The 11592-nt window shown below is 38.6% G+C and overlaps 1 pseudogene across 1 annotated transcript in view; it reads left to right on the top strand.

The window, feature by feature from the left end:
• Positions 1-390: 390 nt before the first annotated feature.
• Positions 391-11592, top strand: part of LOC147565455 (uncharacterized) — a 16502-nt pseudogene continuing 5300 nt past the window's right edge. Inside the window, exons 1-7 of the transcript XR_015230171.1 lie at positions 391-1622; positions 1790-1848; positions 2181-2257; positions 2375-4467; positions 4745-4760; positions 9301-10026; positions 10121-10933. The product of XR_015230171.1 is annotated as an uncharacterized LOC147565455 (transcript). The remainder of the gene's footprint in view (positions 1623-1789; positions 1849-2180; positions 2258-2374; positions 4468-4744; positions 4761-9300; positions 10027-10120; positions 10934-11592) is intronic.

The raw sequence follows: 11592 nt of genomic DNA, 5'->3' as shown, positions 1-11592 counted from the left end.
TTAGATGATGCATTGATTTTCCATAAATTTACTATAAAAGAAAGGATTTTGAATTCTAAATTGTATAGAATTTTAGTTTGGATCACCTCCAAGGTATTAAACATGGTAGCATACTGTGTCTGTGTGTATAGGGTTTACGGTTAAAAGTAAATGTGATTACCAACCTAAATGCATCTTCCCCATCCCAGCCTAGCAAAAAATTGGGAAAAGAAGTGACTACCACCTACCAGAAATAAAATAAAAAAAGACACCTCCCACATCAAAGATAAAGAGGTTGGTGGCTCAATTTAAGGCTGAGTCAAGTTGGTGTTAGTGTCAATGGTGTCTGAACTTGAATTTACTGATTACGGTAGGAGCTGTATTATTATCACATTAGTGGAGCAGAATCAATCTTCAAACTAATAAATATGAATATAAGCTTGAAAGGGCTTCATTTTTCATGAAGGAATTTGCCAAATTCAGTTCTTTTTATCGAGATTAAGCATGTATTTGTCACTATGTACTCATGTCACTCTTTTTCTTCTCATGAGTTCTTTATCACAGTCGAGAATCAGGGCAACCACCATTATTGGAAACGAGTCAGACCGTCTTGCTTTGCTTTCATTCAAGGATAGGATAACTCATGATCCACTTCAAGTCATGAACTCATGGAATAATTCTATACATTTCTGTCAATGGACAGGAGTTTCTTGCAATCCCTCTGATGGAAGGGTGGTGACCTTGAACTTAGAAAGTCATAAACTAGTGGGATCAATACCACCCTCCATTGGTAATCTTACCTTTCTTTCTGGTTTGAACTTAAAAGACAACTACTTTCATGGTGAAGTCCCTCAAGAAGTCGGCCGTTTGCTGCAATTGCAGTTTCTGAATCTGACTTATAACTCATTTACAGGCCAGATTCCAGCAAACCTGACCCACTGTTCAGATCTACGAGTTCTGGACTTAGTTTACAACGATATTGTTGGAACTATACCTGACCAGCTGAGTTCACTTACAAAGCTGTTCTATCTTGGTCTGGGTGGAAACAATCTTACTGGGAGAATACCACCCTGGATAGGCAACTTTTCATCTCTATTTGCACTTTCTCTAGCAACAAATAATCTCGAAGGAGCCATACCCGATGAATTTGGTCAATTAAGGAGCTTAGGATTCTTTCAAGTTTACGGTAACAAGCTACGTGGTATTATTCCCCATTCAATATTTAACATCTCCTCTATATACTACTTCTCTGTTGCACTGAATCATCTTCAGGGTCAACTTCCACTGGATATAGGCCTTACTCTTCCTAATCTAAAGGTTTTTGCTGGTGGTGTAAACAATTTCACGGGATGCATACCAGTTTCGTTGTCCAACATATCTGGACTTGAAATCCTTGATTTTGAAATTAACCGTCTCAGTGGACCTGTTCCTATAAGCTTGGGGAGATTACAGGGACTGACCAGGCTCAATTTTGGTAGCAATCAACTTGGATCTGGGGGCACTAGAGACTTGGATATCCTTACTTATTTGGTCAATTGTACTAAATTGAGGTTAAGCATGTATTGCTCACTATATATTCATGTCATTCTTCTTCTGCTCATGAGTTCTAAATCACAATCCACAATAGTTCATGATCCATCCCAGTAATGTACTTCTGGAACAATTCTATTCATTTCTGTCAATGTGTCGGAGTTTCCTGCAACCCTTCTAATGAGATGGTGGTGGGCTTGAATTTAAAAAGTCATGAAACTAGTCGGATCAATACGACCCTCTATTGGAAATCTTACCTTTCTTACTCGTTTAAACCTAGGCGACAACCACTTCCGCGGTTAAGTCCCTTAGGAGGTTGGTCTTTTGCGGCAATTACAGGTTCTTGACCTGTCTACTAACTCATTTACGGGCAAAATTCCAGTCAATCTGACCCATTGTTCAGAACTCCAAGAACTAGACTTAACTTATAACAACATTGTTGGAAGTACACCTTACCAGTTGAACTTACTAGCAAAGTTGGTTTATCTTCAACTGAGTGCAAACTATCTTACTGGGAGAATACCAACCTACATAGGCAATCTCTCTTCTTTATATTCGCTCTCACTCGCAATAAATAATCTTGAAGGAGTCATACCAGATGAAGTTGGTCTACTGAGGAGCTTAGGATTCTAATCTAATGTTATTCGCTTGTGGAGTAAACAACTTCTCAGGAAACATTCCAGTTTCTTTCTCAAACATATCTGGGCTTGAAAGGCTTGATGTTAATAGTAACAGTCTAAGTGGACCAGTTCCTATAAGCTTTAGGAGATTACTAGAGCTAACTTGGCTTAATTTGGGTAAAAATCAACTTGGATCAGGGAATCAATGACTCGAATATAATTACTTTTTTGGTTAACTGTACTAGTCTGAGAGCGTTATCCCTCTAAAAAATAGTCTAGGAGGCGAAATACCTAAATTAATAGCCAATCTCTCAACCCAACTTCAACGATTCTTGGTAGGAGGAAATGATATTCATGGCAGAATCCCTATAGGGATTCAGAACCTTGTTAATTTGACAGAATTAGGATTGGATTATACCTACTTGAGTGGTAGTATCCCTACTGGGATAGGGAGGCTTCAAAAGTTAGAAAAGTTGCACTTGAATGTAAACCAGATTTCAGGTCTAATTCCTTCCTCCATTGGTAATCTGTCCAAGTTAAATATATTCTTGATGGACATGTATTTGTCACTATGTACTCATGTCACTCTTTTTCTTCTCATGAGTTCTTTATCGCAATCGAGAATCAGGACAACCACCATTACTGGAAACGAGTCAGACCGTCTTGCTTTGCTTTCATTCAAGGATAGGGTAACTCATGATCCACTTAAAGTCATGAGCTCATGGAATAATTCTATACATTTCTGTCAATGGACAGGAGTTTCTTGCAATCCCTCTTATGGAAGGGTGGTGAGTTTGAACTTAGAAAGTCATAAACTAGTTGGATCAATACCACCCTCCATTGGAGACAACTACTTCCATGGTGAAGTCCCTCAAGAAGTCGGCCGTTTGCTGCAATTGCAGTTTCTGAATCTGACTTATAACTCATTTACAGGCCAGATTCCAGCAAACCTGACCCACTGTTCAGATTTACGAGTCCTGGACTTAGTTTATAACGATATTGTTGGAACTATACCTGACCAGCTGAGTTCACTTAAAAAGCTGTTCTATCTTGGCCTGGGTGGAAACAATCTTACTGGGAGAATACCACCCTGGATAGGCAACTTTTCATCTCTATTTGCACTTTCTCTCGCAACAAATAATTTTGAAGGAGCCATACCCGATGCATTTGGTCAATTAAGGAGCTTAGGATTGTTTCAAGTTTACGGTAACAATCCACGTGGTATTATTCCCCATTCATTCAATATTTAACATCTCCTCTATATACTACTTCTCCGTTGCACTGAACCATCTTCAGGGTCAACTTCCATCGGATATAGGCCTTACTCTTCCTAATCTAAAGGTTTTTGCTGGTGGTGTAAACAATTTCACGGAACGCATACCAGTTTCGTTGTCAAACATATCTGGACTTGAAATCCTTGATTTCGAAATTAACCATCTCAGTGGACCTGTTCCTATAAGCTTGGGGAGATTACAGGGGCTGACCAGGCTTAATTTCGGTAGAAATCAACTTGGATCTGGGGGCACTAGAGACTTGGATATCCTTACTTATTTTGTCAATTGTACTAAATTGAGAGTGTTGGACTTATCAGGTAAGCGCCTAGGAGGCGAATTACCTCAACTGATAGCCAATCTGTCGACCAAACTTGAACAATTCTTCATAGGAGGAAATAATATTCATGGCGGAATCCCTAGAGGGATTCAGAATCTTGTCAATTTGACAGCATTCGGATTGGATTATAATTACTTGAGTGGTAGTATCCCTATTGGGATAGGGAGGCTTCAGAAGTTAGAGAAATTGTATTTGAATGATAACAAGCTTTCAGGTCCTATACCATCCTCCATTGGAAACTTGTCTAAGTTGAATTCGCTCTACATGGAGAGGAACAACTTACAAGGAAGCATACCTTCTACTCTAGGAAATTGTGAAAACTTGATACTTCTGAAGCTTTCTCATAATAATCTCAATGGAACCATACCAGTTCAGTTCTTCAATCTTTCTTCCCTCTCAATTTCTTTGGCCATAAATCACAATTTCTGGTACAATTCCAAGTACTTTAGGCAATTGCATAAGCTTGGAAATCCTGTATATGAGTCAAAATCGCTTTGAGGGAACACTTCCTAAATCTCTGAGTGCTCTAATAGGTATAGAAGAGTTGGATTTTTAAAATAATAAGTTGTCTGGGAAGATCCCCGACTATCTTGAGAAGTTTTCGTCCCTAAAGTACCTCAATCTTTCTTTCAATGATTTTAGAGGTGAAGTACCAAAAGCTGGGATTTTTCCCGATTCTATTCTAGGAAACTACAAACTTTGTGGTGGTGTACCAAAACTGTTACAAGTAGTGCAGCTTACTAAGTCATACTAATATGGCCTTATTGATCAAGTCTTCCACGAATCTAGGATTTGAATTAGTCAATAAGTTTGTTATGAGTCCTAGCTTTTCAGAATTTTTAGGAGATAGTTATGGCACTAATAAAAGTAGTATAAATATGTTGCTACAAGCCAGTCGTAAGTAGAGAAGTGTGTGAAGTCAGTTGTTTGTTTCTTCCATTGTTATTAATAAAATTAACTCTTCTCCATATCTTGTTTGTTCTATTGACTGTACTTTGCTATAGTCATTTTTGTGTTATGGTACCAGAGCAAGGTTGCTGATAAGGTGTTTGAGTTTATTACTCAGTGAATATAGTTCTTATTATTAGTTGGTGAAAGAGTCATTTAGCCTCTCAAGATGAATGGTGGGAATGGTTCTTCTCAAGCTGCTGTTGACAAATTGGTCGGGAACAACTACAACTATTGGAAGTTATGTATGGAAGCTTATTTACAAGGGCAAGACTTGTGGGAGCTTATCTCTGGTGCTGATTCGGTAATTCCAGAAGACACCCCACAAAATGCGGATCTACGACGAAAATGGAAGATTAAATGTGGCAAAGCTTTATTTGCTTTGCGAACTTCGATTAGTAAGGAATGCATTGAACATGTTCGTGATTTGAATTCACCAAAACAAATGTGGGAGACACTTGAACGGTTGTTCACTCAAAAGAACACGATGCGACTACAATTTTTAGAGAATGAACTTGCTGCAATGGTTCAAGGTAACCTTTCGATTTCAGAGTATTTTTTAAAAATGAAAAATTTGTGTTATGAAATTTCAGAACTGGATATGGAGGAACCCATCAGCGATGCACGTCAGCGTCGATATCTAATTCGTGGTCTACGGAAAGAGTTTATGCCATTTATTTCTTCAGTGCAAGGGTGGGTAAACCAACCTTCAATCGTTGAGCTAGAAAATTTACTCACCAATCAGGAAGCCTTGATGAAGCAGATGACCAACAAACCCCAGCCACAGGTGGATGATCTTCTCTACACAAGAGATCAAAGAAAAAATGATCATTCTTCAAAGCGTTACACAAATGATGGCAAGCTATTTAGAGGTGAAGATGATGGTAGCAGCAAAACCTGTTATAGATGTGGAAAGTTGGGACATTTCAGGCGTGACTGTCGAGTAAAAGTGACATGCTCCAGATGTGGCAAATCAGGTCACATAAAGAAGAATTGTCGGATTCAACTTGATAATGAGGAAGCAAATTTAATAAATGATCCTAAAGTATCCGACGAACCAGAATGGGAACAATGTTTCTCCATTGAGACTATTGATGTTGACAATGTAGCGTCTATTGTGCAATCGACCGACACAAATAAAGATGTGGCTGATTTTATAGATTACAAAAGTGAATGGATATGTGATTCAGGTTGCTCACATCATTCAACTGGAGATGTTAGCTTACTCTCAGATGTGCGTCCACATACAGGAAAACGAGTTATTGTGACAGCCGATAATTCATTACATCCTGTAATGAAAGAAGGAAACGTTAATCTCAATGTTGAAGGGAGTCATGTCAGTGATGAAGGTATTGCTCTCAAGGATGTTTATCATGTCCCTGGTTTAAAGAAGAATCTTGCCTCAGTTTCTCAGATAACTGATACAGGTAAATATGTTTTGTTTGGTCCTGGTGATGTAAAGATTCTTGCGAATTGTTCATATGCTACTGCAGATGTTCTTTTTACAGGAAAAAGAAAGAATTCTTTATATGTTTTAGCTGCAAGTGAAGAATATATTCGAAAGACAAGTCAGGGTACTAGTCCTTCAATTTGGCATGCTCGGTTAGGCCACATTGGCTATCAGTTGCTACAACAGATCTCTACAAAGAATCTACTTGATGGTGTTCCTCTCTTTAAAGATACGAATATAAATGCAATATGTGCTGGCTGCCAATACGGGAAATCCCATCGACTCCCTTTTCCGAAATCGACGAATCGTGCTTCTTCCTTATTTCAGTTAGTTCATTCAGATTTGATGGGTCCTACAAAAACACCAAGCTATAGAGGTTTTCAATATGTGATGGTTATAGTAGATGATTTTTCACACTTTACGTGGGTCTATTTTCTAAAACAGAAAAGTGAAGCTCTTCCTCAATTCATCCAGTTCAAGATGCAAGTGGAGAGAGATTTTGGCTATAACATCAAGTGTTTGCGAACTGATAATGGAGGTGAATACATGGCTAATGATTTCTTTTCATACTGTGAGTCACATGGAATTCAACGGCAAATGACATGCCCGGATACGCCACAACAAAATGGTGTGGCGGAACGAAAATTAGCCCATCTCACTGTTGTTTGTCTCTCTTGGCTACACGACAAGAACCTCCCAAGGGAATTATGGGCAGAAGCTACTCAATGTGCATGTTATGTTATCAACAGATTGCCCTCATGGCCAGGTAAGGAATTATCTCCCTTTGAAATACTTTATAATATTAAACCAAATGTAAGTAACTTTCGAGTGTTCGGATCAATATGTTATGTTCATATACACAAATGTGACCGAACTAAACTTGATCCAAAGGCTCGAAAGTGCATTTTTGTTGGATATGATCTTCGTCGAAAAGGTTGGAGGTGTATGGATCCTGAAACAAAACAGTCAATTACTTCTCGTGATGTGATCTTTGATGAGGTATCAACGTATTATCCTGCTGTCCATATGAGAAGCAATTCGACCAATCTTGAGCCTTTTTCGAGCAACACAAATTGTGAAGAGTTAAGGAGGACGAGTTCTTTATTTGAAGCACCAATTCAGCAAGAAGCACCCCCTAATCAAAGACCAACGAGGGAAAGAAGACAACCTGATTATCTAAATGATTATGAGGTTCAACTGAACTATTCTTCGGTAACATCATGTTTCTTGATGGGATTAACATGTGAAGATGAACCGAGATGTTACAAAGAAGCTCAAGGGATAGTTGAATGGGAAGCTGCTATGATTGAAGAAATCGAAGCTCTTCATAAGAACGATACATGGGAATTAGTATCAAGGCCAAAAGATGTTGAGTTAGTATCTTGTAAGTGGGTTTACAAGTTAAAGAAGAAGGCAGATGGGACAATCGACAAACACAAAGCTCGTTTGGTTGCACGCGGTTTTTCACAACAATATGGGTTGGACTATGAAGAAACATTCAGCCCCGTTGCAAAGATGGTGACAGTTCGGACTGTTATTTCAATGGCAGCATCTAACAGTTGGAATATGTGGCAACTTGATGTAAAGAACGCATTCCTATACGGTGAGTTGGATCGTGAAATTTTTATGGAGCAGCCCCAAGGTTTTGTTTCGCATAAGCATCCTGATCATGTGTGCAGACTTAAGAAAGCTTTGTACGGTCTTAAGCAAGCTCCACGCGCCTGGTATGGTAAAATTGCACAATATTTATCGTTTTGTGGTTTTCGTTCCTCAAGTTCAGATCCGAGTTTATTTGTGAAGAGTAATTCATCCATGTGTATTATACTTCTTCTTTATGTCGACGATATGATTATCACCGGTGACAACAAGGATGAAATTTCACGTCTCCAAGACGATTTATCTATTCGATTTGAAATGAAGAACCTAGGAGAGGTCCATTCCTTTCTTGGTTTGGAAATTGTTAAAACAGATGGATATTTTATTTCTCAGGAATCTTATGCTACAAGGTTGTTGAGTCGCGTTGGCATGGCAGATTCAACACCAATCACCACACCAATGGAACCGCAACTCAAGTTACATAAAAATGAAGGAAAACTACTAGACGATGCAACAAAATATCGTCAACTTGTAGGTAGTCTGTTTTATTTGACTATTACAAGACCTGACTTAGCATACTCTGTTGGAATTGTATCTCAATTCATGGAAAACCCATGTGTTGGTAATCTAATAGCAGCAAAGCGGATTCTTCGTTACGTAAAGAGTACATTGCAGTTTGGTCTTTTATATAAATCAAAGATATGTTTCTCTTTACATGGTTACACAGATGCTGATTGGGCTGGTGATGTTATAGATCGACGTTCAACCACAGGATATTGCTTTAATATTGGTTCTGCTGCAGTTTCTTGGTGCAGTAAGAAGCAACAAACCATCTCTCTTTCAAGTACAGAAGCCGAATATGTTGCAGCCACCATGACAACACAAGAATGTATTTGGCTTAAGCGTTTACTTCAAGATATTGGGGTTATTATTAATTATCCAGTTCCTATAAGTTGTGATAATGAAAGTGCAATCAAGCTAGCTGGTAACCCCGTGTTTCATGCTCGGACAAAACACATTGAGGTTCATCATCACTTTGTTCGTGAAAAGGTGTTAAATCAAGAAATTGTGTTACAGAAAATTGATACAAATGACCAAGTTGCTGACATATTTACTAAAGCTCTTCCACGAACTAAGTTTGAAGTCTTCCGGGATGCTCTTGGCGTTAGTCATCGTAAGTTTGCACTAAGGGGGGGTGTTACAAGTAGTGCAGCTTACTAAGTCATACTAATATGGCCTTATTGATCAAGTCTTCCACGAATCTAGGATTTGAATTAGTCAATAAGTTTGTTATGAGTCCTAGCTTTTCAGAATTTTTAGGAGATAGTTATGGCACTAATAAAAGTAGTATAAATATGTTGCTACAAGTCAGTCGTAAGTAGAGAAGTGTGTGAAGTCAGTTGTTTGTTTCTTCCATTGTTATTAATAAAATTAACTCTTCTCCATATCTTGTTTGTTCTATTGACTGTACTTTGCTATAGTCATTTTTGTGTTAAAAACTACATCTACCTGCGTGCTTGAAAGAAGCCACTCCTAAACCACATAGTTTTCTTTCCTGAAAAGTAGTAGTTCCAGTAGTAGTTGGGATTCTAGTTGTAGTTATACTGTCTTTTGTTGCTTGTTTTTGGATTATAAAGTTCAGAAAAAGAGCTGGAGGTCATGCATCCGACTCAAAGAATGTGCATTTGGGAACTGTCACTTACACAGAGCTATTTAAATGGACTGGTGGTTTCTCCATCGACAATCTGATTGGTGTGGGTAGTTTTGGTCGTGTGTACAAAGGAGTTAGCGATGAAGATGGAAAGTTAGTTGCTGTGAAGGTAATGAACCTTCAACAAGTGGGTGCTTCCAAGGGGTTCACATCTGAATGTGAAGCTTTGAGAAACATTCGACATCGTAATCTCGTTAAAGTGAAAACTACATGTTCAAGTATCGATTATGAAGGGAATGCCTTTAGAGCTATAGTTGTTGAGTTTATGTCAAATGGGAGTCTAGAACAAAGATTGCATCCAGAAGGTGATGTAGGAAACGGTTGATTGAAGAGTTTAAATCTTAGTCAGAGACCAAATATAGCCATCGATGTAGCTTCTGCATTAGAGTATCTTCATCACAATTGTGAGAATCCTATTGCTCACAGTGACATAAAGCCAAGTAATGTACTTCTAGACGAAGATGAAATAGCTCATGTTAGTGACTTCGGTTTAGCAAAGTTCCTCTTTGAAACATCAAATAGTTCTTCTGAAAATCAAAGCATATCACTTCGGTTAAGAGGATCTATCGGTTACGCCCTCCAGGTAAAAGACATTCTCTAAACTGGAATTTTCTTTGAATACAAGATATTGCTTGCCTACTGGACTCGGTCTAATTTATACTATTAGAGATATTGCAGAGTATGGAATGAGTGGTCAAGTTTCTACCCTGAGTGATGTACATAGCTATGACATTCTTTTACTGGAGATGTTTACAGGAAAAAACCCACAAATAACATGTTCAAAGACGGACTAAATCTTCACACTTTCTCTATTAGCGGTTTGCCGGATCGAGTAATGGAGATTGTAGACTCGCTCATGTTTTCAGCAGCATCATCTCAGTATGCGGTTTTGGTGGTGGAGGAAAGTGAAAAAGGAGAAGGAGCACTTCTTGTGGAAGTTGAGCACAAAACAGGGAATGTTGATAGTCGAATAAAGGAGTGCTTGGTTTCAGTGAATAGAATCGGTGTTGCATGTTCTACGCATTCACCAAGTGACCGGATGGTGTTGGGATATGTAGTTGGTAAACTGCATGATATTAGAAAGTTGTTGGTTGAATTTGTTGATGTCAAGTAAAGAAGCAGATAGTATCAGAAGTCACATAGTAATCAAGTTTCAAACGGTAAAATAGAACAACAAAATGAAGATATGGTCATAAAGGAATGCTTAATGAGACAAGATTCATGACCTTTTTAATGTATGTTACTTACCTCTGCTACTGCTAGCACATAACTTTTAAGCAGACCGAATACATAGTATACTGCAAACTCAAAGTAACCTGCCAACCGGACCTAACATGGTCTGGTCAATGGTGCCGACTAAATCTTTTTACTATGAGTTCTCTGAAGTTGTCAACCAACAGTGAAATCAGGCTTACTCTTGCTGATTCTGGTAAGGAGATCGAAGCTTGGGTTAGCTCGATGATAGAGATGGATGGCTGCAACTTTAAAGTGTTGGAAGGTCCACTCCACTCGGCCAAACCGAGTGGACTTGGTCCAAATAGGAATCCTACTACAACTAGGATTCCTTAGGTATTAGGATTGTAATCTAAATTAGTTTAGGATTAGTTTTAGATAAGTTTTGATAACCTTAAACTCTTCTCATGTAAACCTATATAAAGAGGTTCATATCATATGTAATATACAAGTTGTAGTGTAATAAAGAAGGTATTTACCTATCTCTCTCTCTCTCTCACGATCAACTCTTTTCTATCATCTTCCTCTCTCGGCTTACTCACATATCTCCATCACCATACTCGGTTACAACCGAGAAGTGATAGTGTCAAACTCTCGGCATACCCGAGAGCATCAATCCACCATCCTCGGTTATAACCGAGTGTCATTCATCATCTTCCTCCTCGGGTTCAACCGAGAGCTATCCAAGTCATCATCCCTCTCGGTTCTCACCCGATCGTCTCCTCTATAGCTCGACTTAACTCGAGTTATAATCATAAAGGTATTTATCGTTTCACATGGTATAAGAGCCTTCAATTTTTTTTTCTCTTGAATCATGACTACTCCCGAATCTTCGGAGATCTCTCAAATTAATCCTAACACCAATAGTGGGCCGTTTGATGTTCACCACTCGGATTCTCCTACTACTATTCTCA

The sequence above is a fragment of the Eschscholzia californica genome, unplaced genomic scaffold, assembly GCF_041429995.1.
Source record: "Eschscholzia californica isolate CP2 unplaced genomic scaffold, dmEscCali1.0.p SCAF_1, whole genome shotgun sequence".
Classification (NCBI taxonomy): domain Eukaryota; kingdom Viridiplantae; phylum Streptophyta; class Magnoliopsida; order Ranunculales; family Papaveraceae; genus Eschscholzia; species Eschscholzia californica.
Note: the sequence above shows the minus strand (reverse complement) of the source record. Positions and strands in the feature narration are given on the sequence as shown.